The following is a 27435-nucleotide window of genomic DNA, read 5'->3' as shown; positions in this document are numbered from 1 at the left end:
AGTTTTATTCAGGAGCCAACTGTAGTCACCTGTTCCAGAATATTCAGGAAGGATTTAAATAAGGAATCATCATGGACTAATTACATACGAACATATAAATTAGAAGTAGGAGTAGGCCACTCAGCCCCTCGAGCCTGCTCGGTCATTCAACAAGATCATTGCTGATCTGATTGTAAACTCAACTCCACATTCCTGCCTACCCGCGGCAACCTTTCATCTCCATACTCATCAAGAATCAATCTACCTCTGCCTTAAAAATATTGAAAGATTCTGGTTCCGCTGCCTTTTGAGGAAGAGAGTTCCAAAGACTTATGACCCTCTGAGAGAAAAAAGTGGGTGTGCTTCAACTGAAGACTAAGGAGCTGGCTAAGGAGTGGACATGCTTCAGTTGAAGAATGACTCTTTAGGGGTATAAGGAGCAGATAGCTTCATTTGAGTAGCAGCACATTGGCCTGAAGAGTGGATATTTGACCCTGCATAATTTCCTCACAGTGGCGAGGGTTATATAGTTATATTATCCAAAATTACTTAGGAACTAAATATCTCCACAATACCACATCACTCACTAATGCATTATAACCTGTGCACCAAACACACACTGTATCATTCCACCACAGATGGAGAAATGTGAGAAAATATGGTGCAAGCTCCAGTATCTGTGTCTAAAGTGAAATTATTAAAGAAGCTCTGGGAACCACAAGACCATAATATAATGGCAGCAAGGTGTTTGGGAGTAGAATTCAAAACTTTTGATGAAGTAAATGCTGAATTTGAATGTGAACAACAACCTGAATTAGTGCCAGCAAAAAAACTATATAAATCTTGCACAACAATGAGATGGCTGCCGCCACAGCAATGAACGTGCAGTTCCAGCCCATGATGAATTGGGAGGCCGACAACGTCATGGAGGCATTCGAAAAGTTTAAGCAAAAGTGCAAATTGACATTCAATAGTTTTCTGAAAGGCACTAGTGAAGAGTAAAAGGTCAGTTGCATCCTTTTTTGGACAGGAGAGAAAAGATTAGATCTTTTCAATTGCTGGGAAATGCGTGAGGACGAAAGATTTTTGAAAAATTCAGCGCACATCTTCAGCCAAAGTCAAACCATCAGATCCACCATTATGAATTTCAGAGCCTGAGACAGGAACAGGGTGATCCTATTGACAATTTCTTAATGAGAATGAGAAACGTTGCCAGCAAGTGTAAATTCAAGGACATGGATGAAAGGCTGGTTGATCAGCTCATTTGGGGCTCTGCACACTCAGATATACAAAAATCTTAATTGAAAAGGACAAGCTTACAATATTGCAGGCTGTAGATACTGCCAGAGCACATGAAGCCACGAATAGACAGATGAAGATGCTGATTACCCAAACCGCTAGCCTTCAGTTAAGTCAAGGGAAAGGGTTGATGCAGTGAAACAGCAACAAAGAAAGTGAGAGAAAGATGTGCAAGAGATGTGAACAACTACGTGAGTTCACAGACAGAAAGAAACGTCCCACATACAGATCAAACTGCAGAGCATATAGAAAACCCAATCACTGGGAAAAGACATGCAGGACAAAGAAAGTAGATGGTAAAAGAATTACCAGAGGCAGATCAACAGGGCAAATGAGGAATAAAAGAAACCAAAACATCCACACCCTGGAAGATGACAGGGAGTTTGAGGACATAACAGACTTAGGAATCATAGGCCAATACGAAATATCTGGATGCGAAAGTTTCCAGAGAAAAGAAATTTACACAACCATACGGATCAGGGAGAAGGTGAGAGGTAAGCCCACAATCATAAATCTGAAACTTGATACTGGAGCACAGAATAACATCATCCCACTCAGACTATACCAGAAGATCTTTCCTGAAAATTTGAAAGAGAATGGTTACCTAAAGAAAGATGCTTTGAAACTGAGCAACGTCATGCTGATAGCGTCTGGTGGAATGGAGATTTGACAGCTGGGAATGACTCAAATCAGAGGGACGCACAAAGGAAAAGATGTTAACTGTATATTCTACGTCACTGAAACAGATGGTCCAGCTATCCTGTGGTTGAGCAGTCGTGAAGAACTGCAGCTGATCGTGGTAAACCATCAGATGAAGGAAGCATCAGTGAAGGTTGAAGGTTGCTCACCCATTGAAAAATGTCCTCCAATTAGAAGCAAGGAAGATCTGGTCCAAATATATCCAGAGTGTTTTGATATTATTGTTGGATGCTTTGAAGATTTTGAGTATCACATCACCATTGATCCAGAGAATAAACCAATGATTCATTCCCATGTAAAGTAGCAACTGAGCTACAAGGAAAGCTTGAAAGAGAACTTAAAGAGATGGAAGAAAATAAAGTGATTGCCAGAGTCAGGGAGCCTACTGATTGGGTAAATTCCATCGTAGTGAGAGAGAAGCCAAATGGATGGCTATGAATTTGCCTGGATCCCAAAGATCGTAATCAAGCAATAAAGAAGAATCACTACCCTACTCCAACACTGGATGAGATCATGCCAGCACTAGCAAGGGCAAATGTTTTCAGCAAGCTTGATGCCAGAAACTGTTACTGGAATGTGAAGTTTGACGAGGAATCTTCACTGTTAACAACATTCAACACACCCTTTCAACAGTACCCTGTGTCTATTTTTTGGTCTTAAAGTGAGCCAGGATGTGTTCTAGCAGAAAATAGATGCAAAGGAGCAATCAGCATAGCTGGTGATATCTAGATCTATGGTGTAGATGAGAAAGACCATAACTACCACCTACATGAAACCATGCAGAGAACCAGAAAAGCTGGGATCAAGCTAAACGCAGCCAAATGCATTGTAAAGGTGACAGAATGCCAGTTCTTCGGAATGGTGTATACACTTGATGGAGTCAAGGTAAGTCCTGAAAAAGTCACAGCTATCTCTGAGATGGAAGCTCTGAGAGACAAAAAAGAGCTGAGAAGTTTTCTTGGCTTGATCCAGTACATGAGCTCTTTCATACCTCACATGTCAGAGTACACAACAAACCTACAAGAGCTGATGAGAGATGTTGAGTACTAGTGGTCACATGAGAGGAGTTTCAGTAAACTCAAAGAAGTAATATGCAAGGAGATAAGTCTGTCATACTACAACAGAGTGAAACCTGTCACTCTGCAAGTAGATGCTTCCATGAAAGGACTGGGAGTGGCCCTGGTACAAGAAGGAAAGGCGATAGAATTTGCATCCAAAGCTCTAACATCAGCTGAGACCAGATATGCCAACACTAACACTGCTTTTGGCAGTGGTGTATGGATGTGAGAAATTCCATATATATCTCTATGGGAGAAAATTCGTAGTGAAGAGGTATCATCATCCACTAGAACAGATCTGTGTAGAGCACCAGCAAGACTCCAGAGGTTATCCTGAGACTTCAGAGTTATGATTTCACCCTGAAATACAAGCCAGGACAGAAATGGTGCTAGCAAATACCTTATCTAATCTGTCACCACATGAGAAACATAAGATAAAAGATCTAGGTATAGAGATATATCACCTAGTGAACGTGACACCACTGAAATTGAGTCAAATCAGAGATGAGACCAGTAAAGACGAAGAGTTACAGATGCTCTCTCAGCAAGTGATTCAGGGATGGCCAGAAAAGATGCAGAAAACACAACCAGTAGTACAGCAGTATTGGTCAATCAGAGATGACATCTCATTAGAAGACTGTGCTCTGCTGCTTGGATCCAGAATCATCGTACCAAAAACAATGTAGAGAGAACTACTTCAGAAGATATATGAAGGCCACATGGGAATGGAAAAGTATAAGCTTAGAACCATTGAAAAAAATAGTATCTACATGCAATGTATGCCAGAAGTATAGAAATACACAGCTGAAAGAGGAGATGATGGTGAATGAGGTACCACCCAGACCATGGCCTACCATGGGAGCCGAATTATTCACACACAACCAAGAATAGCAGACTATTACTCAAAGTTCCCATTCATCAGAAAGGTAAAAGATTTGAGAGCTAAAGCAATCACCATGGTTTTACGATCATCTAGTTCACGGTTTATATTTTTTTTAAGTGATTACTTTAGTTTTGGGGAAATTAAATTGGTGGATGTAAGATAATTGAAATTCTGGAATTCAAAAGATTGCCAGACCACCCAAGGGATTTGTACTTCAAAGATCTTTCTATGTGTATTTACAGAGCCAGAGTTAGAGAGGTGAGAGCCATAAAACAGCAGGTGAGCTTTTTTGAGTTGGGGAACTGAAGCCAGTAAGTTTAGAGAAAACTGTCCAGTCTTTGTTGGCCATATAAATTACTCATGTGGGTATCCGAAATCAGAGATGTTTTGGAGTTGGAGTTAATTAGTTTAAATTTCTATCTGGGACATCCCAGACATACCACTTTGCTATGGAGATAGATGATGCAGGAAGATGCCTTTTGGTCAAGTCTTTTATCTCTGTGCTCTATGACAAAAAAGTCAGTTGGCTTTTGGAAGCAGCTGGACCCAGCAGCAAAGAGCCATCAGGAACCAAGGGTATTTCTGATTTGAGTGAGGCCCATACTCAGGCTGGGGAAACCCAAATTCATGAGACGTTGAAGGGTGGAAGGATTCACCTAGAAGATGCTAGCAGAAGGACCCCAAGAAATCTCATACCTTGGAAGATAGCTGGGTAACTATGGAAAATTGAAGTGAATTCCTAAGAGTTGCGCAATGCTTTGAATTGGTCCCAGGAGAAGTGAATGAAGATCCAAGAAAATGTAAAGTATAGGGGACTCTTGGGTGGAAATAAAAGTCAAACAGGGCATGTTTTTAGAGTTTAAAGTATACGTCTTCATCTTCTGTTAAGATTTTAAGTTTGAAGAATAAGTGATTACAAATTGTAGTGTTAAGTTAGTAGTGCATGCTTTGTTTAACTCTTGTATAGTAAAGATTTTTTGTTTAAAATGTGAAATCTTGTGGTGTAATTCTTTCAGTAATAACTGGGAGTTCGAATTTTTTTTTGTAAACATCACTGGTCTCTAACAGCATTGTAACAACAGCAGTATGAGTCCTGTTTGCTGAGCAAGGGATTCCGGAAAGGGTGATATGTGATAACGGAACCCAATTCACCTCCAGAGAGTTTAAGGAGTTTGATGAACAGATGGATTCAACATCATAACCTCGTCACCACATTACCTAAGAGTGCACAGTTTTATAGAAAGATACATCCAAACAGTCGAAAGGACCATCATAAAATGCCGAGAGACAAAGGAAGACCCAAACCTTGCCTTATGGTCACTTCGAGCTACACCCCTCAAGGCCGACATAAAATCACCCGCAGAGCTATTGAATGGCAGAAAATACAAGACAACTCTACCAAGTAAGATACATCCACCAAATGACCATGAGGAAGCAGGATGACAAATCATGAAGCACAAGTAGAAGGAAGTCAGCATTTCAACAAATATGCCAAATCATTGCCTGAGTTGTTGAAAGGATGAATTGTGCATGTTCAAGGCCCAATGCAGAAAACCTTGGACCCAGCAAATGTTGTTGGTAAAGCTGAGACTCCAAGATCATACATCCTCAAGACCGAAATTGGTAAGCAGATGAGAAGGAACAGAGTCCATATTCAGCCTACTCCAGAATTGGTACAGCACAGAAGGTCATCAACATTAACAACATCACCAACATCAAGCACAACTTCCACAACACCAGGAAAAATACCGCCAGTACAGCACATCAACTCATCACAGATAAGAATAACGACAACCAAATCCATAAGATGGAGGCACAACATCTTAACACGGAAATGATATCCTGAGTAATGTGTTCAGAATTACAAATTTAATTGTAAAAGTTGATTGTAAATTTTCTTAAGTTTAGCCAACAGAAAAGAAAAAATTAATGTCTGGAAAATTTATTTTAATAGGAAAAGGCATTGCAATTTTTTTTAAAGAAGAATGTTATCTAGTTATATTATCCAAAATGACTTAGAAACTACGTTGTTCAAGCAAGTATGTATATATATCTATATATAATATAATCTCCACAATGCTACATCACTACTGCATTATAATCTGCGTACCAAATACACATTGTATCATTCCACCACAGTGGAGAGATGTGAGAAAATATAATGCAAGTTCCAGTATCTGTGTCTAAAGTGGAATTATTTAAGAAGCTGTGGGAACCACAAGACATAACAGCGAGTATGTGAAATCGACTCCCTATTAAAGGTGCTAACTCCTGCAAAGATGAAGCAGGATAAAACCCCTGCTCAAGTACAGGATGCAAGAATGAGTAAAACTGGAGATGATTTAACACTGCAGGAAACACAATGAACTGCTGGGGTGCTGTACACAGGTGGAATACAAAGTTGGATGAATATCCAAGAATGAGAATTGATAATATTTAGGAGTGAAGGGAGGAATTTTGCACTAATTTTCAGGTATCAATGCTTTGTAGGCAAACATGGCAGACATTTTGTCCTCATACATCCCACAAACAGCAATGAGACAAATGTTCAGTTAATCTGTTTTTGAGGGATAAAGGTTATCCAAGACTCTGGGAGAACTCTCCTCTCTTCTTCAAATAGCACAAAGACAACTTTAACATCCAGCCAACCAGGCAGGGCCTTGGTTTTTAATGTCTCATCAACTCGATTTTGTCCGCCAATAGCAAAACATTGTACATTCTTTCCTGTCTAATCATGACCAGAGAATCACCTGAAATGACTTCTCTTCTCGCTGCTGCACCATTACCTCTGGTGTCCCCCAAGGATCTAGGAGATGTTACTCATCTGCATGCAGCCCCTTGGCAACATCATCCAAAACCACAGCGTCAGTTTCCAGCTGTATGCTGACAACACCCTCACCATCATCTCTCTTGACTCCTCTGCTCTCTCTAAATTGTCAGACACTTGTCCGATGTCCAGCATTGGATGAACAGAAATTTTCTCCAATTAAGTACTGGAAAGACTAAAGTCATTGGGCATGATTTTCCTGGTCCCGGGATTTTGGGATGGTTCACTGTCACCAGGAAAGTTTCCCAGCGGAGGGACTGGATATGGATCAGCTGACCGTCAAATGAGACGGGCAGCCAATGTAAATAAAGGCCCAATTAAGGGCATGCATGGGGAGGCCACCAGCTTTATAGAGGCGGCCTTCCTGCGGCCATCTGGGTGGGACATCAGAACTGGAGGCTCCAGGGCCCAAGAGGGGGCTGTGGCCAGTTAAGAACATCCCCACAGCTCAAATGGACATCCGAAGGGCCTACCTGCTTGGTCCCTCTGAAATTTAAAACATACCTCTCCGAGGACGCCTCCATGTTAATGTGCCAAGTCGATCTCCAAACTGCCTCAGCAGTGCCCACCTTTCTCGGTGGGACTGCCAATACGCTTGAGCTGCTAGTCTTCTAATTGGACTTGCAGCACAGGAGCACGCTTCCTGTCCTTAATTGGACAGCAAGCCCGGGGGCAGCCATTTAGGAGGTCACTTCCAGGAAAACTGCAGAGTCAGTCCTGATGCTGGTAAATGCAGGCTTGGGACCCCCATTTCACAGCAACATCAGGGTCCTGAAACCTGAAAATCCTGCCCATTGTCTTCAGTTCGCACCACAACTCCATTTACTACCTATGGAGTACATCCTTCTCCCTGAAGGCTGACATTCTAGTGCAATAATGAAGGAGTGCTGCACTGTTGGAGCTGCTGTCTTTCAGATGAGACATACAACCAAGGCCCCATCTGCTTACTTGGGTCGATGTAAAAGATCCTGTGGCACAATTTGGCGAGAAGCAGGGGAATTATCCCCGGTGTCCTGGCCAATATTTGTCGCACAATCAACATCACAAAAACAGATTATCTAGTCACGAACATATTGCTGTTTGTGGGAGTTTCAGTGTACAAATTGGCTGCCACGTTTCCTACATTACAACAGAAACTACACTTCAAAAGTATCTCATTGGCTGTAAAGTGCTTCGAGATGTCCAGTGGTCATGAAAAGTGCTAAATAAATGCAAGTCTTTTTTCAAATGTCTGAGGTTGAACCTGACTGCTTGCAGCCTTGGTGACCATGCCTTCAGCTTCTTAGGACTTAAGCTCTTGAATTCCCTCCCAAAATCTCTCTGCCTGTCTATCTTCTTTTAAGAGGCTCTTTAAAATCTACCTCTTTTAGCATTCTTTTGGTCATCTTCCCTAATATCTACTTCTGTGGCTCGATATAATGCTGCTGTGAAGTGCCTTGGGACATTTTATTACATTAAAGGTGCTATATAAAAACAAGATGTTTTTGTTCTGGGGAAGAGGAAGTGCTTGATGCACCAAACCATGTTTCCCAATTCTTTCCTGCCTTGCAGTCAATAAGAGTTAACTAAGGAAATTATGAATTTTGGAAAATGTGTGAACACACAAACAGCAACAACTTGCATTCATATAGGGCCTTCAGCTTGAAGAACACCCAGAACTACCTCACAGATTGACATATGGAAAACAGACTCAGAGCCAGGGAAAGGAGGGTTTCGGAGAGGTAATGAGGAGTTTAGTTGCAATGATGTTTTGAGCATTTTTAAAGGAGAAAGAGATGTGGACCCAGGTAAATGAAAGCTCTGCCTAGGTCAAGCAAAGGGAAGGCGTAGGGATGCATGAGGCCAATCATAAAGGAAAGTGTTGGTGAGGTAGGGAACGGATAAGAAGACTGGAAAGGATTGCGGAGATAAGGAGGGGCAAGGCCATGGAAAGATTTAAAGACAAGGATTTAAAATTGGAGGCATTGGGAGACGGGAAGACAATGTAGGTCAGAAAGGAGGGTTGGCGAGGAGGGCTACTGCTGAGTGATAGTCACAGAGATAGGGAGCGGTGAGGCCATGCAGCAATTTGAGCACGAGGATGAGAATTTTAAAATTGAGCCAATGGTGGACCCTACAGTGAGTCCCAACTAACTCCAGAACAAATGGCCTGAACTGTGTTCGGACTTTGTCCCCTTGTCCTTATATATTGTGTACAGCTCTGGTAACCATATTAATAGTGGGGGTAGTGTTGGAGAGGGTGCAGAGAAGGGCAATGAAAACTAATAATTGGGACTAGGCACCAAATTATTGGAGAGAGGCTGCATGTAAAATGGAATGGAAGGGTTGTGAGGCAACTCACGTTCTGTATTGAAGGAAACTGATTTCTTTTGCACTTTCTGGAATGTCAACTTGGAACTGTTTTGTAATGTATTTTTTTAAACAGATTTTTATGAATGAAGTATATTTTTGGAAAAAAAAGGCTCATGGAGCTGACAATACTTAAGACAGAAAAGGAAGGTTCAAGGGAAACTTTATTGAAGTTACTGTGGGCGTAAAGATAAAATGAGTCCACAAGCTGTGTAACGGGGACACAGAGTGAATGTAAGCAAAAAGTGTAGATTGAATTACTTCTCACAGAGAGGTTGATCTTGACCATGCAATAGTGCAAAACGGATGATAGCAAGTTGGCAGCCCGTTTTACATCTCTCCCAACTTTTATTTCCACTTTTATTTCCACTATCAAACAAAGTCAAGATCTACCCTTGAGTGGGGAACATGTGGGGCACAATGTCTGGGCAACAGCGCAAGGCGATAGTGTCAGCATATTCAAGAGGGTGCTGGGCGGATTTTTTGGTGAAAGAAGTGGTTGAAAGGTTTAAAGGGAAACGACAAAAAGTGGGGCGTGGGGATTTCCTGAACTCTGGGACTTGCCAGATGCACTCTAATGGTCTTCCATTTCATCCTGTAACTAAAGTCCTAAGCAACCAGAGCAAGTGGCACAAACTGACTCCTGAATCTTCATATATCAAAGGCATCTCTCTTTATTGTTTCACAATCGCACTATTTTTAGTAAACAATTGAAAAATAAAGACTTCAATAGTATCTCTTCAAGCAATCAACTTGTAGGTGTCAATTGAGGGAAAAAGTTAATCAATATGGCCACTGAAGAAAATCCCAATCAAGAGAATGTGATTAGCAAAGAATACAAGTTCCATTGTGCTCTGCCTGTTCGGCACGGAGAGAGTCCAATATCGCCTGGTGCAGCATCATGGGACTTTAACAGCATTCATTCCCTCTAAAAAGGAAAGGTCATAAGCCAAGGAAGTGCCATGCCCTGTTCTAATTCAACACAATATGAGGAAAGCTCATAAAGGCTGAGGGCTATGAACCAGAATCGAGGTATGGCAGATGTACCTCTGCTCTCCTCCCAGTTTGTCCCCAAGCTGAAAACAGGAGTGATTTGTTTTGAGAGCTCTGTATATTGAATGCTATGAGCTCTTTTTTTGTTTCGTGCCTGAATGTCCAGATCCATTGCAAAGCCCAGCCTCGCACACCACCGCAACCACAAAATAGCTTAACTGGTTAGGTTGGCCAGCTGTTCAGCCATATGTTGTTATCAATGAAAGGCAGAGAATGAGTGAAGCCAGCTAAGCTCAGCTCGAGAGGTGGGGGCATTGGTGAAGATATGCAAGTTACCAGCAGATGTCAAAGAGTTTGTGCTACCTTGTGTCTATGGATGAGCTGTACTGTACAGTAATACGAAAACAAAATAATCATGGGTCAGGATATGATGGAAACTGTGAGAGATAGAGAGATCAGGAGATATGGAGGGGGACTGTGATTGAGAGAAACAGAGAGGGGGAGACATTGAGTGAGACAGAGATGGAGCAAAACAGAGGGAGACAGAGAGAGACTAAGAGAGATAGAGATGCAGAGAGACAGAGAACTGAAGAGAAACTAAGAGAGGGCAGGAAATGATATGGAGACATACTAAGAGAGAGACAGAGTGACTGGTAAATTAAGAGAGGGAGAGAGATAGAGCAAAACTGAGACAGGCAGAGATGGAGAGAAACTCAGAGAAAGAGAGACTCGGGGAGGTGCAGCACAATGAAGAGAGACTAAGAGAGAGGGAGTGCAGTAAAGAGACAGATATAGAGGAACTGTAAGATACAGTGAGTTAGAGAGACTGAGAGATATATAGAGAGGGAAATATACAGAGAGATGGAGGCTGAGAGGGTGAGGCGGTGAAAGTCAGAAAGACAATGAGAATAAGAGACTGGAAAACTGGTAAAGAAAGAAAGAGTTGGAGAGAGTAACAAAGAGAATGAATGATCCAGATGTTAGAGTAAAAGTGCCAATGAGAGAAAACATGAGATGAAAGTCAAAGATAGAAGGGGAAGTGAAAAAAGGAAAACAATAATGCATCTGAGAATGAGAGAAAATCAAGGAATTGAAGGCAACGTATTGACCTGGCTAGAAAATTGGCTGAGCGGCATGAAACAGACAGTAGGGATAATGAGCCGGTGCGCTATGTGACAGAATGTGACTACTGGTGTCCCGCAAGGATCTATGTTGGGGCCTCAACTATTTAACATATTTATTAACGACTCAGATGCTGGGATAGAAAGTCATTTATCCAAATTTGCTGATGACACAAAAGTAGGCAACAGTGTAGATGGAAGCGTAACATTAGAAAGAGATATTGATAGATTAAGTGAAAACTGTGGCAAATGGATTTCAATGTAGACAAACGTGAGGTCATCCATTTTAGACTTAAAAGGGATAAAACAGGGTACTTTGTAGATGGTGAAAAGCTAGTAACAGTGGAGTTCCAAAGATACTTGGGTGCCTAGCTCCACAGATGTCATGAACAGGTACAGAAAATAATCAAAAAAGTCAATGGAATGCTGGCTTTTATATCTAGAGGATTAGAATACAAGAGGGTAGTAGCCATGCTTCAGCTGTACAAAGCCCTGCTTAGCAGTTCTGGGCACCACGCCTTAGGAAGAATATATTGGTCTTGGAGGGAGTGCAGTGTAGATCTACCAGAATGATACCTGGGGCAGGATTTTGGGTCGAGACCCTGACGTTGGGGTCAAATGGGAATACGACCCTGCACTGTGTGGGAAACAGTCACCTGGCAGTGATCTTCCCAAAATAGCCAATTATTGGCCAGAGGCCAGGTTTGCTGGCCAATTAAGAATGGCGGGCGGGCTCTCAAAGCTGGAGCGGAAGAAGCAACAGCCTGCAGTTCAGGTAAGAGAAAGTGAGGGCACCGCCATCTTGAGGTGCCCTCTCTCCTACTTTTAAAAGTTTTCAATTAAAAAATGGCCTCAGCAGCCAGGCCACCATTAAGGAGGGGGCCTGTGGCTGCAGCTGTGGTAAGGCAGGTGGGGAGGGCCTCAAAGCTTGTCTGGGGTGCTGGCAGCCCCGTCTGCCATTGGGAGGCTGCCTCCAGGCAGCTGGCCTAGTTCCCGAAGCCTTGGGGGGCCCGCAGGCTGAATGGCAAATTCCAGTTGGCCTCTGACAACAGGTCTTAATAGGCCATTAACTCCCCTTAATTGGCTAGCCGCCGCTTGTGGGAAAATGGCTCATGGGATGAAATGGAAAATGGGATGTTGCCGGGAAACCAGCATGCTGGCCGGTGGCGCGTATTTTCACACTTACCCGCCTCCATAAATTCAGACCCTGGACACCAAAGGTTAAATTACGAGGAGAGAATACACAAACTAGGATTGTATTCCCTGGAATTTAGAAAGTTAAAGGGCAATTTGATTGAAGTTCTCAAGATATTAAGAGGATTTTGCTGCTAGGCCTGAGGTCCCACTGCCGGGTGACGCTGCCGCTTCTGAGGTCAGCGACCAGAAGAAAGTAATATTGAGCCCACTGGCCATTTAACTGCTGGCAGATGGGAGGGGACAATCAGCCAGGGAATGGAGGTGGGAGCTGAGGCAGCAGATGCAGCGTTGAGGTGCTGGTGCCATATTTAAAGGACTGCCAGCACTCTTTCAATGTCGCTGCAGCCCTCCTAGTTGCTGGTGCCTGTGAACACCCTGCAGCCCCCCTAGTCACTGATGTCTGTAAACACCCTGCAGCCCTCCTAGTTGCATGTACCTGTGAACATCCTGTGGCCCTCCTAGTCACTGTTGTCTGTGAACACCCTGCAGCCCTCCTACTTGCTGGTGCCTGTGAACACCCTGTGGCCCTCCTAGTTGCTGGTGCCTGTGAACACCCTGGAGCCCTCCTACTTGCTGGTGCCTGAGGTAAGCCTGCTGCCTTCAAACAAGCCTGCTTTCTTGGAGGGCTCTGTTCCCATCAATAGCAACTTCACTGAAGGCTTGAGGAAGGAAACGTGTCTGAAGGCATGGCTGAAGGAAGATGCTGGGTGGCCCCATGGTTCAGTGATGCCTACCTGCAGATTCTCCTCCAGGCTGCTCAGGAAAGGTGGGAGGTCCTCTTCCCCAGGGATGGGAGGAGGAAAGCGGGCCTCCTGACCAATCCAGTCTGGATGGAGGTTGCAGAAGAGGTCAGCAGCCATCGTGTCATCCATAGAACCTGGCTGCAGTGCCACAAGCGGGAGAACTTGTTCGTTCAGACAAGGTGAGTACTCCACACCTCGCTTCCCTTACGGGCTTACAAGTGGGAACATCTGAGGGTGAGGCTGGTGGAAAAAGAAAGCCCATCCATTCGGTGGCAGTGGGGTCAGGCAGCAGCATATCCTGCCAGAGGCATGGCTGCACACGGGCAAGGCATTGTTCTAGTCTTTGCTGGGTGACTAATATTGTTCATCTTTGTGCCTGCAGGAAAAGAGAGCTCAGACACTAAGAAAAGGGCCCAGACGGCACCGGTGTTCCCTTCTTGGCCATCTTAACACCAATGGAGGAAGAGGTCTAGAATTGGCAGACTGCCTCATCACGGATGGTGAGATCAGAGTGTGTTCACAAGTGAGTAGCCTCATGGATGGACACAAGGGACCATGAGGCATGGTGATCCAATGTCCTCCACTGGACACATGAATCTCCACACTAGCAGCAGTTGGAAGGACATGGTGGGAAGCGCAGAACATTTGAATTTATCATCTCTCTTATGCAGGTCATCAACATGAGCAGAGTACTCCCGTGACCAGGGGGCCCGCCCACCTCTGAGGAGGAGAAGGGATCCTCAGAGGATGCACCGCCACATCACTCCACTGCACCCTCCACCAGTGCAGATAATCTCATGTTGGTGGGTATCCATTCACATTTAGATTCAGAGTCACAACCTGCTGAAGACACCACAGACGCGCCCGAGCAGCTGATGGAAGCTGACGGCCACTGGCACTTGGAGAAGTGTGGGAGGGCCTGGCAATGCTGAGCCTCGGCTGATGACATGCTTCTGGAGTCATCAGTCAGATGGCAGATACTGGAAGTACAGCGTGAGGTGGGTGAGAGACTGGTGACTCTCATGGAGAGCCCGATCGAGCAAACTATTCAGTGGAAGCTGGAGATGCACGCAGACCTTTATACCATTGTCGCGTCCATGAGCTATATGCAGCAATGGCTGGGCAGAGGAGGACAAGGTGCCTGGCACCACTGCCAGGTTCTCAGACTACTCAGGTCAGCAGGCAGGTGCAAGTGTGTCTTGTGAGGCAGGAGGAGGAGCAACTGCCTTCCACATCTGGGGGCTCCTGTCAGGCCACTCCTGCTGTGGTTCCTCAGCCCTTCAGCCAGAGATACCAGCGCCTTGAATAGCCAAGACAGCAGAGGAGGCACCTGCATAGCATGGCATGCCCCTCCAGGCCTCAGGCAGCCAGGGACGGATGCCAAGGTCATCCCAAGCCACAGGACAGCAAGGTCAGCAACCTTCCTCCACCTCAGCTGACAGTGCAGGGGGAGCATGCCCAGGAGCACACACAAAGGAATTAAGAAAAGCCACTAGCTGCACTTGGAGTTCATGGGTGAGAGCATTGTTAAAGATTTACTGTTTCAGTCTGTTTTTGTATGCAATAAAGGTGTATTGCATTCTGCCGATATCTTCTTTCCATTACTAGCAGCCCTCTGGGACTTCAGGAGTACCCTGGCTTGCCCCAAGGGCTGGTTGGGAAGGGTGTGTGGTCCTCACTTTTCCCATGCCAGAGATTGAGGTGTCAATGGGTGCAGGGTAATGGGATGGCAAATGAAGGAGATGGCAACAGTGCAGCAGATAGGTTACACTTTATTTGAATGGAAGGATCGGTAGCAAGGGTCATCTGAAACGTTCCTGAATTAGTATGTCCCGAGCCTCCCTTGTGCCTATCTCATGGTGCCTTCCCTGTGGTCACTGGGGCCCTTCATGATGCATCACCTAGTCAGCAACTTCCTCCACGTCCTCATCATCTGAGGGGTCATCGTGCTCAACTATATTGTTCAGTTGTTCTCCCCTCTGTAGCGCCAGGTTGTGTAGCCCACAGCAGACCAACACAATACGTGAGACCCTAGCAGGGGCATATTGAAGGGTGCCGCTGGATTGAACCATGCACCTGAATCATACCTTCAGTAGACCAATGGCCTACTCAATGGTTGCTCAGGTTGCCCCATGGCCTGTGCTATACCTCCCCACTGCATCCATGCTTGGAATCCTCACAGGAGTAAGTAGCCATCTATTTAGTGGGTATCCCTTATCTCCCAGAATCCATACTTGATGGCGAGAAGGGGGTGTGAAAAGGTTTGGCACCTGGGACTGCTTTAGTATGTAGGCATTTTGACTGCTTCCCGGGAACCATGCACATACCTTCAGGATCCATTTGTGGTGGTGGCAGACCAGTCGCACATTTAGCAAGTGAAATCCCTTCCTCTTGATGAAGATCGCTGGGTGGCCTGCAGGAGCCTTGATGGCCACATGCGTGCTGTCAATCATACCCTGCACCTGAGGAAATCCTATGATGACCCCGAACCCAATGAATGTCCAGATTGGTGCAAAAATGGATGTATTGGCTACCTCTTAAAGAGGGCATCTGTCATCAACATGATGCACCAATGCATTGCAGACTGGGAGATCCCACAGGTGTCTCCAGTCAGTTCTTGGAATGAACTGGACATGTAGAAGCTTAGCGCCATGGTGACCTTCAGCGCCACTGGTATTGGGTGGCCACCACCACCATTGGGGCTCAGCTCGTCCGCAATCATGGCATACTAATCTGTGACAACTTCCAGTCCTCAGTGACACTGCTGCTTGGACATCTGAAGGTAGCTCATCTTCTGACAGTAGAGCCTCGCTGCAGGGTACCTTATTCTGTGTGCAGAAGGATGCTCGCAGTCCCCTCTATGCCCTTCCCCTTCCACCCCGCCCCGAGGTTGCTGCTGTCCCGCTGCTAGTAAATGCAGCTCTCTCCTTCTCTGCTGCTCCTCCTAACCAGGGGATCTGCCTCCTGTGTGCACGATGTCCATGGCAGATGGGCATTCTGAGTTGACAGAGCCTAATATCCAGGCGCCTCCTCCACCCACCCCATACCACCCCTTCTTCCTCCCCGTTTGAGGCACACAAGTGCCAGTACCCAGATGGCACTCTGGCGGCTCCTACCCACTGTGCAGGCACCTTAGCCCCCATTCCCGGCAGTGACATCTGATACCCATGCTGTTCTACCCTCTCTTCCAAGGCATGTTAGCTCACTCAGTGGCTGTGAGTGAAGCCAGCTGTCACCTCCAGCTTGCGTGCCGCTTTCATGCACTTGCTGGGGCTCTGATGGCTCATGGACACCATGCACTTTCGGCAAATTCAAAAAAACTTGTAAAATTGCTTTCAATTGGCAAATTAATTGCCTCAATTACCTGTTTGAAGCATCGAGGCACGCTGCCTATCCGCCAAGATTTCCGCTGCTTGGAAAATCCAGATCTGAAGTAAAGACGCAGACTTCCGTTCCGATGTCTTCCGTTGCAATATTCTGGGACCCTGCCTCCAACCCCGTCCTCAAAGGACCCAAAGAATCCTGGCCAGAGAAACTATTTCCACTGGTTGGGAAGTCTAGGATAGGGGGCATAGTCTATAAATTAGAGCCAAACCTTTCAGGAATGAAAGTAGGAAACACTTCTACATGCAAAGTGTGGTAGAAGTTTGGAATTTTTTTCCGCAAAAGGCAATTAATGCTAGATTCATTGTTAATTTTAAAACTGAGATTAATAGATTTTTGTTAACCAAAGGTATGAAGGGATATGGGACTAAGGGATATGGAGTTAAGTTGCAGGTCAGCATGATCTCACTGAATAGCAGAACAGGCTTGAGGGGCTAAATGGCCTACTCCTGTTCCTATAGGCTGGATTTTCCAGGCCCTTTGGGGACAGGCTCGAAGGTGGGAGGAGGCAGAATATCGGGACAGATGACGTCAGGACAGAAGCCCTACGTTTTCAGCTCACAAACAAATATTCCGACAGCAGCCAGCTGGGCAGGACGACCACACCCTACAATGCAGCGGGAAGGTAATTTATCCAATTTACAGCAATTTTACTGAGTTTTTTAGATTTTCCAAAGGGTGCACGGGAACCACAAGGCTTCACAGCCTCACCGGATATAAGGAAGCGGCAAGCAAGCAGGAAGTGAATGCTGGCTCCAGACGGCAGCCATCGTGAGAGCCAGTGTGGCTTGGCAGGGAGTGTGGGACAGTGCAGACACAGGCATTTGCAGTCAGGAGCAGAGGAAAGGTACCAGTACTACAAGGGTGTGCTGCCAGTGTACCATCAGGAAATTGGCACTTGTGATGATTAAATGGGGAGAAAGTGAGTGGGGAAGGCATTTGGATAAGAGGCCCTAGAAACTGAGAGTGGCCACCTACCATGGGCTTCATTCACTCAGGCTTTGGGACCTCTAGGGAGGAGAAGCAGCAGAGAGGGAGAAAGCTGCAGTCACAGGCAGTGGGACAGCAGCAACCTCAGGGCCAAAAGGAGCATCAGAATGCAGGAGAAGGGTGCAGAGGGGCACGTGAGCAGCCTCCTGCATGCAGAAGAGGGTACCCTCCAGAGAGGGTGTACCGTCAGAGGCTCAGCTACTTTCAGATGTCCGAGCGGTAGTGTCGCCGAAGAGTGCACCTCTCCAGATCTGTGTGCCATGATGGAGGACGAGCTGAGCCCCATTGGAGGTGGTGGCCATCCACTGCCAGTGGTGCCGAAGGTGACCATGGTGTTGAACATCTATGCCTCCAGTTTATTCCAGGGATCCATTGTAGATATGTGTGGGATCTCCTAGTGTGTGGCTTATCAATGCATCAAGGTGGCGACTGATGCCCTGTTCAAGAGGGCCAGCCAATACTTATGGTTTCGCACCGATTTGGACAGTCAACCTGAGACAGCAATTAGGTTCGGGGGCATCGCTGGATTTCCCCAGATGCAGGGTATGATTGACTGCATGCATGTGGCCATGAAGGCTCCCACAGGCCAGCCAGCGGCCTTCATCAACAGGAAGGGCTTCCATTCGCTCAACATACAACTGGTCTGCGACAACTGCAGATGGATCCTGTAGGTGTATGCCCGGTTCCTGGGAAGCAGCCACAACACCTACGCATTAAGGTAGGCCCAGGTGCCCGAGTTTTTTGGCTTCCCGTGTACCTTCAGGGATGGATACTAGTGACAAGGACGATCCACTGACGACATGACTACTTACACCTGTGGAGAACCTAAGCACAGATGCAGGGGAGAGGTACAACACATGCCAACCCAAGTGACCATCGAGCAGGCAATACGTTTCTTCAAGATGCAGTTCTGGTGCTGAGATCAATCTAGTGGCCCCCTTCAATATGTCCCAGCAAGAGTCTCACGAATCATGGTGGTTTCCTGTGCTCGACCCAACCTGGTGCTGCAGAAGGGGTAGGTGTTGAACAATGAGGATATCGTGAAGCATGATGCCTCCTCTGACGATGAGGATGTGAAGGAAGCTGCTGACCTGGTGATGCAAGACCCCAGGGACCACAGGCTAGGTGCAATGAGATACGCGCAAGCGAGGCTCGGGATGCACTAATACAGACATCTTTCAGATGACCCTTGCTAACTGATTTATCCATACCAAGAAAGCTTCACCCTTCTGCAGCACTGTTGCCATTTCCTTCATTTACCATTCCATTGACCTGCACTCAGTTAAACATCGCAATGAGGCTTGGGGAAAGCAATGACCTCACGCGGTATGGTCCCTCCCATCCAGCCCTTTGAGGGAGCCAGGGAACTCCTGAACTCCTAGAGGCCCACAAGAAATGGAAGGAGATGTTGGCACAATGCATTACACTGGAAAAGAGATGCAAGGCTTTACTCTTTAACAATCTTTTCACCCGTGAACCCCGAGTGCAGCTAGGTGTCCTTCTTTAATCACTTATCTGTGCTGCTACATGGTGCTCCCCCTGCATTGTCAGCTGAGGTGGAGGCAGGCTGCTGACCTTGCTGACCTGTGGCTTGCGGTGACCTTGGCAGTTGTCCTCTAGCTGCTTGAGGTCTGGAGGACCCTGGCATATTAAGGACTCCTGCATGGGTGCAGGAGCCTCCTTGTGGTCGCCGCTATTTGAGGCACTGGTGTCACTGGCAGAGGGGCTAAGGAGCCACTCTGCACACCAAGAGAGCCCAGAGAGGAGCTCCCAGATGCAGAAGGCAGCTGCTCTTCTTCCTTTACAAGACACACTTGTACCTCCCTGCTCACCTGAGTAGTCTGAGGACCTCACGGCGACTCCAGGCACGTCGACGCCCCCCCCCCCTCACCCAGCCATTGCTGCAAATAACTCATGGTCGCAGTGATGGCACGCAGGTCTGTGCACATCTCTGGATCTGCTGGGTCTGGCCCTCCATGAGGGTCACCAGTCTCTCAATGGAGGAAGCCAAGTGTGCACATGCCAGGGTCATGGCCTGGATGGACTCTTCTATTGACCATGCCAAGGTGTGCATACCCTCTGGAATCTCTGCCAGATGTTCCCGCACCTCATGCTATAGCTCCACCATCTGCCATCTTACCAACGACTGCAGACATCTCATCATTACCTTGGCTTCCCAGAGTCCTCTGAGTGTCAGTGGCCTTGGCTGTCACAGCCTCTGTCAGCTGCCACAGCCTCCGTCAGCTGCTCAGGTGCATCTGTGTTGTGCTCACCTGGTTGTGACCCCGAATCTAGGCTCGAAAGCATATTCACCGACATGAGAGTATCTGCGTTGCTGGAGGGTGCAGGGGAATGCTGACGGTACACCCTCTGAGGTCCTCTCCTCCTCTTCAGAGATGGGCAGCTGTCCCTGAGTCACTGCAGCGCTTTTTTCTTGTAGCTGACCTGCATAAGAGTAAAGATAGATTACAGGGTTATGCACTTCCCATCACATCCTTCCAACTCCTGCTAGTGTGGAGCTCTATGTGTCCAGTGGTGGACACATGAGCACTATGCCTCGGGCTTGCCAGAGGCTCCCTTGTGCCATCCATAGGCCACTCACTCTCTTGCGTCTGTACTGCTGTCTCGCTACCTGTGATGGAGTGGCCCCTACGCTGCCCCGCCAGTTCCAGTGCCTCCTCCTTCATGGGGGTCAGGATGTCCAGGAAGGGGACCCCACCACAGGTCTTGGCCCTTTCCTTGACATCGTGTGCTGCCTTCTCCTGCAAGCACAAAAATGAACAATGTTAGTCACCCGACAAAGACAAGCACAACGTCTCAGCTGGTGGCAGCCTAGCTGTCCATGATAGGAGTGCACGAATGGCTCCTGCATGCAGCCACTCTAGAGCAACCTTGCTAGAGTCAACACTGACAGATGGGCACCATTGATCGAAATGCAGCCATGCCTCTGACAGGAAATGCCTGACCCCATTGCCACTGACTGGATGGGCAATCCCTCTCCATGAAACTCACCCTCATGCATTGCCACATGTAAGCCCCTAAGGGAAGCTAATTGTGGAGTGCTCAGCTTGGTGGAATGAATAAGGTCATTCACCCGCTTGTGGCACTGCAGCAAGGATTTTAGGGCTGACCCCACAGTGACTGACCTCCTCTGCGATCTCTGTCCGGCTTGCTTGGTCAGGTGGGCCTGTCTTCTCCTCCCATCTCTGGGGAAGGGAGCCTCCCACCTTGTCTGAGCAGCCTGGAGGAGAGCCTGGAGGCAAGGACCTTCCTTCTGCCACTGTCTCAGCTGATTTCTGCCTCAGGCCTTCAATTCTTGCGGATGTCCTGGGAGTCCTGATGTTAGTGAATGGTGGCAGCCCTTTAAATTTGGTGGCAGCACCTCCTGTGGTGTGACCTCACACCGCTTCCGCCTCTGCTGTAATACTGGTTGGCAGCCCCTGCCTGCCGGCTGTTAATTGGATGGCTGTTGGAAAACTGCTTGTGTCCAGTTGCTTCCTTCCAAGAAGCAGCAGCTCCCACCTCTGATCCCGATGGTGGGACCTTGGGGCCTAGCTGCAAAATTCAGCCCTATGTTCCTATGAAGCTGAGAATCAGAGAATCTGAGAGAAAGGGCTGGATTATATGGGCCCACCCTAAGGTGGGGTCGGAGGCAGGGGGGCCCACAGAATTGCGGCGGGTGGCGGAGGGCCCGTCGCCACTCTGTCGCCAATCAATTTTGCCGGGGACGGGATAGGCCTTTGACAACCTTCCCACCCAGAGGCCAATTGAGGCCCTTAAGGCCGTCACACGGGGAGGGCATTGTGTAAAACGAGGCACACTCTTTGCAGGCTTGGGGGAGGATCCCTCCACCATGGGCAATCTGTGGCCCATTGAGGACCCCCGCTGTCAAAACCTACAATCCCATGGACCCCCCCCCCCCCTTCCCCTGGACGTCACGCACACCCTCCCACTTCCCTTCGCTGGGGCCTTCCTGACTGGCCCCGGCGACTCCGCCTCACTTACTTGAGGTCTAGGGTTCCAGCGCTGATCCTGGGTCCAAGGCCTCTGCAGTACTGGCAGTGGCCACTGGTCCCAGTGGCACTGCCAATACTGCTGAGCTGCCAGCCCTGTGCACGAAAAGGCCAAGGCAGGGATTTCCCTGTCTTTTCAGCCCAGCCCTGGGAGCCCACCTCCTCCACAAAACCCAGCCCAAAGAATCTGAGTGAGAATCTGAGAGAGAAAGAATTTGAATGAGAGGATCTGAAAGAGAATTTGAGGGGGAGAATATGAGACAATCTGAGGGAATGTGAGAAAGAGAAAGAATCTGAGAATGGGAGAGAATCTGAGCATGAGAGAGGATCAGAGAATGAAAGAGAATCTGGGTGAGAAGCTAAGTGAGAAAGAACCTGAGTGAGAATCTGAGACTGAGTGTCTGAGACAGAAGGAATGAGTGAGTGAGAATCTGAGACAGAAAAAATCTGAGAGTAAGAGCACATGCGAGTGAGAGAGCCAGACAGAATTTGAGAGGGCATCTGGGAGAGAGAGAGTGAAAATGCAAAGGGTAAAGAATGAGGATGGGAGCAAGACAGGCAAAAGTTCAAATGAATGCCTTAGCATAAAAACAGTCAGCTGTTTCTTGTTCTGTACCAGTTTATGCCAAAGTTTAATATTAGCATCAGTATCTTGATAAATTACCATCTTGTGGTCTTTATACTTCAGGATGAATACTTTTTGATGCTATTGATTATGGTAAAGATGTATGGCCATCCCTGGGTGGGTTGGGGGGTTGTTGGTGTTGGGTAGGGATCTCCCCACCGGCAAGAAGGTTGTTATCTTTCCATCCAAATAACAGGTGTTGCTATGGGAACCCGTACAAGTCCCAGCTATGCCTGCCTTTTTGAGGGATATGTGGGACACTCTTTGTTTTGGCCAGTTCCCTTGGTACAGCCCTGATCTCCACTCCCTGACGTCCAAGGAATGTAGATTAAAAGGATATGGCGGACAACTGGTTTAGCCATCCACCACCAGATCAGGTTGAACCACATAAAAAACTATCAGGTCCTGTTCTCAACTGCTAAAACTGCTCGCTATTCCAGGATCATCTTGGAATGCAAAGATAACCCCTGGCTTCTTTTCTCTACTGCAAACCATGTCCTTAAATCCATTTCCCCTCCAACAATGTGTGCGGAGCTCATGGACTTCTTTGTCACTAAGATCAAGACCATCCAAACAGCTGCCTCTGCTGCAACCCTCTCTTCCAATGGCTCACCTGGCCAAACTTCCTATAATGCTCCCCCCTGTCCTAGCCCTGAACTCCCATCTTTCTCTAGTTTCTCTCCTATCTCCCCTCATGCTCTCTCTGAGCTCATCTTGTCCATGAGACCCACCTCCTATTCCCTCTATCATATTTCCACTAAACTGCTGATCACCCAACCTCCCCTCCTGGTCCCCATGTTAGTCAATATTCTAAAAGGTTCTCTCTCTTCAGGTGTTGTCCCTCTCTGCTTTAAATCTACCATCATCGCCCCTCTCCTCAAAAAACGAACCCTTGACCCCAACGCCCATATAAACTACTGTCCTGTCTCGAACCTCCCTTTCCTCTCCAAAGACCTTCCAAATCTGTTCCCATCTTTCCCAGAATGCCATGTTTGGATCCCTCTAATCAGATTTCACTTGTGCTACAGTACCGAAACAGCTCTTATAAAAGTCACAAATTATACCCTATGTGACTGTGATAAAGGTAAACTTTCTCTCCTTGTCCTTCTCAACCTGTCCGCAGCCTTTGACACGGTTGACCATACCATTCTCCTCCAATGCCTCTCCACTGTCACCCAGCTGGGTGGGACTGCTCTCAGCTGGTTTCATTTTTATCTATCTAATCATAGCCAGAGAATCATTTGCAATGGCTTCTGTTCCTGTTCCCACACCATTACCTCTGTTGTCCCCCAAGGATCTAGCCTTGGCCCCCTCCTATTTCTCATCTACATGTTGCCCCTCGGCGACATCATCTAGAAGCATGGTGTTGGTTTTCACATGCATGCTGACGACACTCAGCTCTATTTCACTACCACTTCTGTCAACTCCTCCACTGTTGCTAAATTATCAGACTGCTTATCTGATATTCAGTACTGGATGAGCAGACATTTCCTCCAATTAAATACTGGGAAGACAGAAGCCATTGTTTTTGGTCCCCGCTCCAAAAACTGTTCCCTAGCTACTGACTCCATTCCTCTCTGAGATTAAATGAGTCTGTTCACAACCTTGGTGTCACATTTGATCTGAAGATGAGTTTCCAACCTCTTATTTGTGCCATCATCAACACTGCCTACTTCCACCTCTGTAACATCACCCGACGTCACCCCTGTCTCAGCTCGTCTGCTGCTGAAACCCTCATTCATGCGTTCCTTACCTCTAGACTTGATTATTCCAACGCACTCCTGGCTGGCCTCCCAGATTCTATTCCCTGTAAACTTGAGGTCATCCAAAACTCTGTTGCACGTGTGTTACATCTTCTGGTTGATTTTATTTAGAGATACAGCACTGAAACAGGCCCTTCGGCCCACCGAGTCTGTACCGACCATCAACCACCCATTTATACTTTCTTTTTTTTTCTTTTTTTTCTTTTTGGGCCTCCTTATCTCGAGAGACAATGGATACGCGCCTGGAGGTGGTCAGTGGTTTGTGAAGCAGCGCCTGGAGTGGCTATAAAGGCCAATTCTGGAGTGACAGGCTCTTCCACAGGTGCTGCAGAGAAATTTGTTTGTTGGGGCTGTTGCACAGTTGGCTCTCCCCTTGCGCCTCTGTCTTTTTTCCTGCCAACTACTAAGTCTCTTCGACTCGCCACAATTTAGCCCTGTCTTTATGGCTGCCCGCCAGCTCTGGCGAATGCTGGCAACTGACTCCCACGACTTGTGATCAATGTCACACGATTTCATGTCGCGTTTGCAGACGTCTTTATAACGGAGACATGGACGGCCGGTGGGTCTGATACCAGTGGCGAGCTCGCTGTACAATGTGTCTTTGGGGATCCTGCCATCTTCCATGCGGCTCACATGGCCAAGCCATCTCAAGCGCCGCTGACTCAGTAGTGTGTATAAGCTGGGGATGTTGGCCGCTTCAAGGACTTCTGTGTTGGAGATATAGTTTATTTATACTAATCCTACATTAATCCCATATTCCTACCACATCCCCACCTTCCCTCAATTCCCCTACCTATACTAAGGGCAATTTATAATGGCCAATTTACCTATCAACCTGCAAGTCTTTGGCTGTGGGAGGAAACCGAAGCACCCGGCGAAAACCCACACGGTCACAGGGAGAACTTGCAAACTCCGCACAGGCAGTACCCAGAATTGAACCCGGGTCGCTGGAGCTGTGAGGCTGTGGTGCTAGCCACTGCGCCACTGGTTCCCAGATGTTGGAAATGATCACACTTTAAATTTGGCAAAGGCTGGAGTCTTTGTGTTTAATATATCTCACTAAGCTGCCTGCTGTAGAACTGGTAAAACTGGTTTTGTGTTACATATAACATGACTCCCCAGTGCAGCCATGAATGTGGCCTCACTGGAACACATACACATAACAACTAGTTCCTAGCACTTTACAGATAGTATAACAATAAATAACATCCCTCTTTCTTTAAAACATATGCCCCTATATCAATATAACTGTCAATATAACTAAAGAAGATTATCATCCGACTTTTGGAAATAATCTGAAACCCTTTTAGAGTCTTTTATAGCATGTATTTTCTTTCTAAAAAATATTATTCACGGTATCGCTTGGGTGGTAAGATGTTGTGCCTCCATCTTGTAGATTTGGCATTTGTTGCTCTCAGTGGTGAGTTCGCACGCTGTACAGGCGATGTTGTGTCACTTGCTGGTGATGTTGTTAATGATGGCTCGCTGGATAGTGATCTTTCTGGTGTGGTTGATGGTCTTTTCTGTTGTTCCAGCTCAGGTGTAGGTCGAATATGGATTCTGTTCCTTCTCATTTGGTTACTGGTTTCAGTCTCAATGATATGACCTTGGGGTCTCAGCTTCACCAACAACTTTTGATGGGCTCCAGGTTTTACGAACATACATACGAACATAAAAATTAAAGCCTAGCTTGGGTATAAAATTAAAACCCGACCCAGGCCTGACCCGACCACAGCCAATCCAAACCCGACCCGAGCCCGAGCCCTTTAATTTTTTTTCACGCCCGACCCGACCCGACATGAATCTCCTTCATCTGCTCCGGCAGCAGGCTATTCCTACAGCTGGAGTTATGGAGAATCATGGATAAGCCTGATCCTGTGACTTCCCAGATGCAGTGTCCAGCCCGACCTGAGCCGAGCCCGAATGCTGGGCTCAGAATTTTGACCCGACCCGAACCCAACACATGTAGTCGGGTCGGGTAGCCAGGCTTTAATACGAATTAGGAGCAGCAGTAGGCCACTTGGCCCTTCGAGCCTGCTCTGCCATTCAATAAGTTCATGGCTGAACTGATTATTCCACATCTCCACTTACCCCCGATAACCTTCCACCCCCTTGCTTATCAAGAATCTATCTACCTCTGCCTTAAAAATATTCAAAGACTCTGCTTCCACTGCCTTTTGAGGAAGAAAATTCCAAAGACTCATGACCCTCGGAGAGAAAAAATTCTCCTCATCTCTGTCTTAAATGGGTGACCGCGTATTTTTAAACAGTGACCCCCTAGTTCTAGATTCTCTCACAGGGAAATATCGTTTCCACATCAGGATCTCAAATGTTTCAATCAGGTCGCCTCTTACTCTTCTAAATTCCAGCGGATACACGCCTAGCCTGTCCAAATTTTCCTCATAAGACAGCCTGCCCATTCCAGGTATTAGTCTAGTAAGCCTTCTCTGTACTGCCTCCAACGCATTTACATCCTCCCTTAAATAAGGAGACCAGTACTGTACACAGTACTCCAGATGTGGTCTCACCAATGCCCTGTATAGCTGAAGCATAACCTCCCTACTTTTTTATTCAATTCTCCTTGCGATAAACGATAACATTTTATTAGCTTTCCTAATTATATGCTGTATCTGCATACTAACCTTTTGCGATTCATGCACTAGGTCACCCAGATCCGTCTGCATCTCAGAGCTCTGCAATCTCTCATCTTTTGGGAATATGCTTCTTTTTTATTCTTCCTGCCAAAGTGGACAATTTCACACTTTCACACATTATACTCCATTTGCCAGGTCTTTGCCCACTCACTTAACCTATCTATATCCCTTTGTAGCTCCCTTATGTCCTCTTCACAACTTACTTTCCTACCTATCTTTGTGTCATCAGCAAATTTAGCAACTATACCTTCGGTCCCTTCATCTAAGTCATTTATATAAATTGTAAAAGGTTGAGGCCCCAGCACAGATCCCTGTGGCACACCACTCATTGCATCTTGCCAACCAGAAAATGACCCATTTATGCCTACTCTGTTTCCTGTTAGCTAACCAATCTTCTATCCATGCCAATATGTTACCCCCTCCACCATGAGCTTTTATTTTCTGCAATAACCTTTGATGTGGCACCTTATCAAATGTTTTCTGGAAATCTAAGTACAATACATCCACCGGTTCCCCTTTATCCTACAGCAACGTAACTCCCTCAAAGAACTCCAATAAATTGGTGAAACATGATTTCCCTTTCACAAAACCATGTTGACTCCGTCTGATGACCTTGAATTTTTCTAAATGCCCTGCTATAATGTCTTTAATAATAGCTTCTGACATTTTCCTTATGATTGGGTCCTGTACATGTACAGTTTGTCCTTTCAACAGCTTGGGTATTTAGCATACTTGTTGAAGTGTTGCTGTCCTCTTACCTGTGCTTCAGTGAGTTGTTGTCTCACTTCCTCCTGGTCACTTGCAGGATGTATTTGTAAATGATAGCAGAGTAGTCTTATATTTTCTTCCATTCAACAG

General features: G+C 46.7%; 1 protein-coding gene across 14 annotated transcripts in view; it reads right to left on the bottom strand.

The window, feature by feature from the left end:
- shank3a (SH3 and multiple ankyrin repeat domains 3a) overlaps positions 1 to 27435 on the bottom strand; it is a 1286992-nt gene that overhangs the window by 47963 nt on the left and 1211594 nt on the right. Inside the window, exons 24-25 of one of the 14 annotated variants that reach the window (XR_010977670.1) lie at positions 20125 to 20284; positions 19873 to 19967 (exon numbers count right to left, since the gene is read on the bottom strand). The exons of 12 other annotated variants lie outside the window; for them this stretch is intronic. The gene's annotated coding sequence lies outside the window, so the exon portion shown is untranslated. Of the gene's footprint in view, positions 1 to 19872; positions 19968 to 20124; positions 20285 to 26565; positions 26662 to 27435 lie in introns of those variants that run through there. One more of the 14 variants, XR_010977671.1, reaches the window with a different exon arrangement.

The sequence above is a fragment of the Heterodontus francisci genome, chromosome 27, assembly GCF_036365525.1.
Source record: "Heterodontus francisci isolate sHetFra1 chromosome 27, sHetFra1.hap1, whole genome shotgun sequence".
Classification (NCBI taxonomy): domain Eukaryota; kingdom Metazoa; phylum Chordata; class Chondrichthyes; order Heterodontiformes; family Heterodontidae; genus Heterodontus; species Heterodontus francisci.
This window is presented reverse-complemented; position numbering and strand designations above follow the sequence as displayed.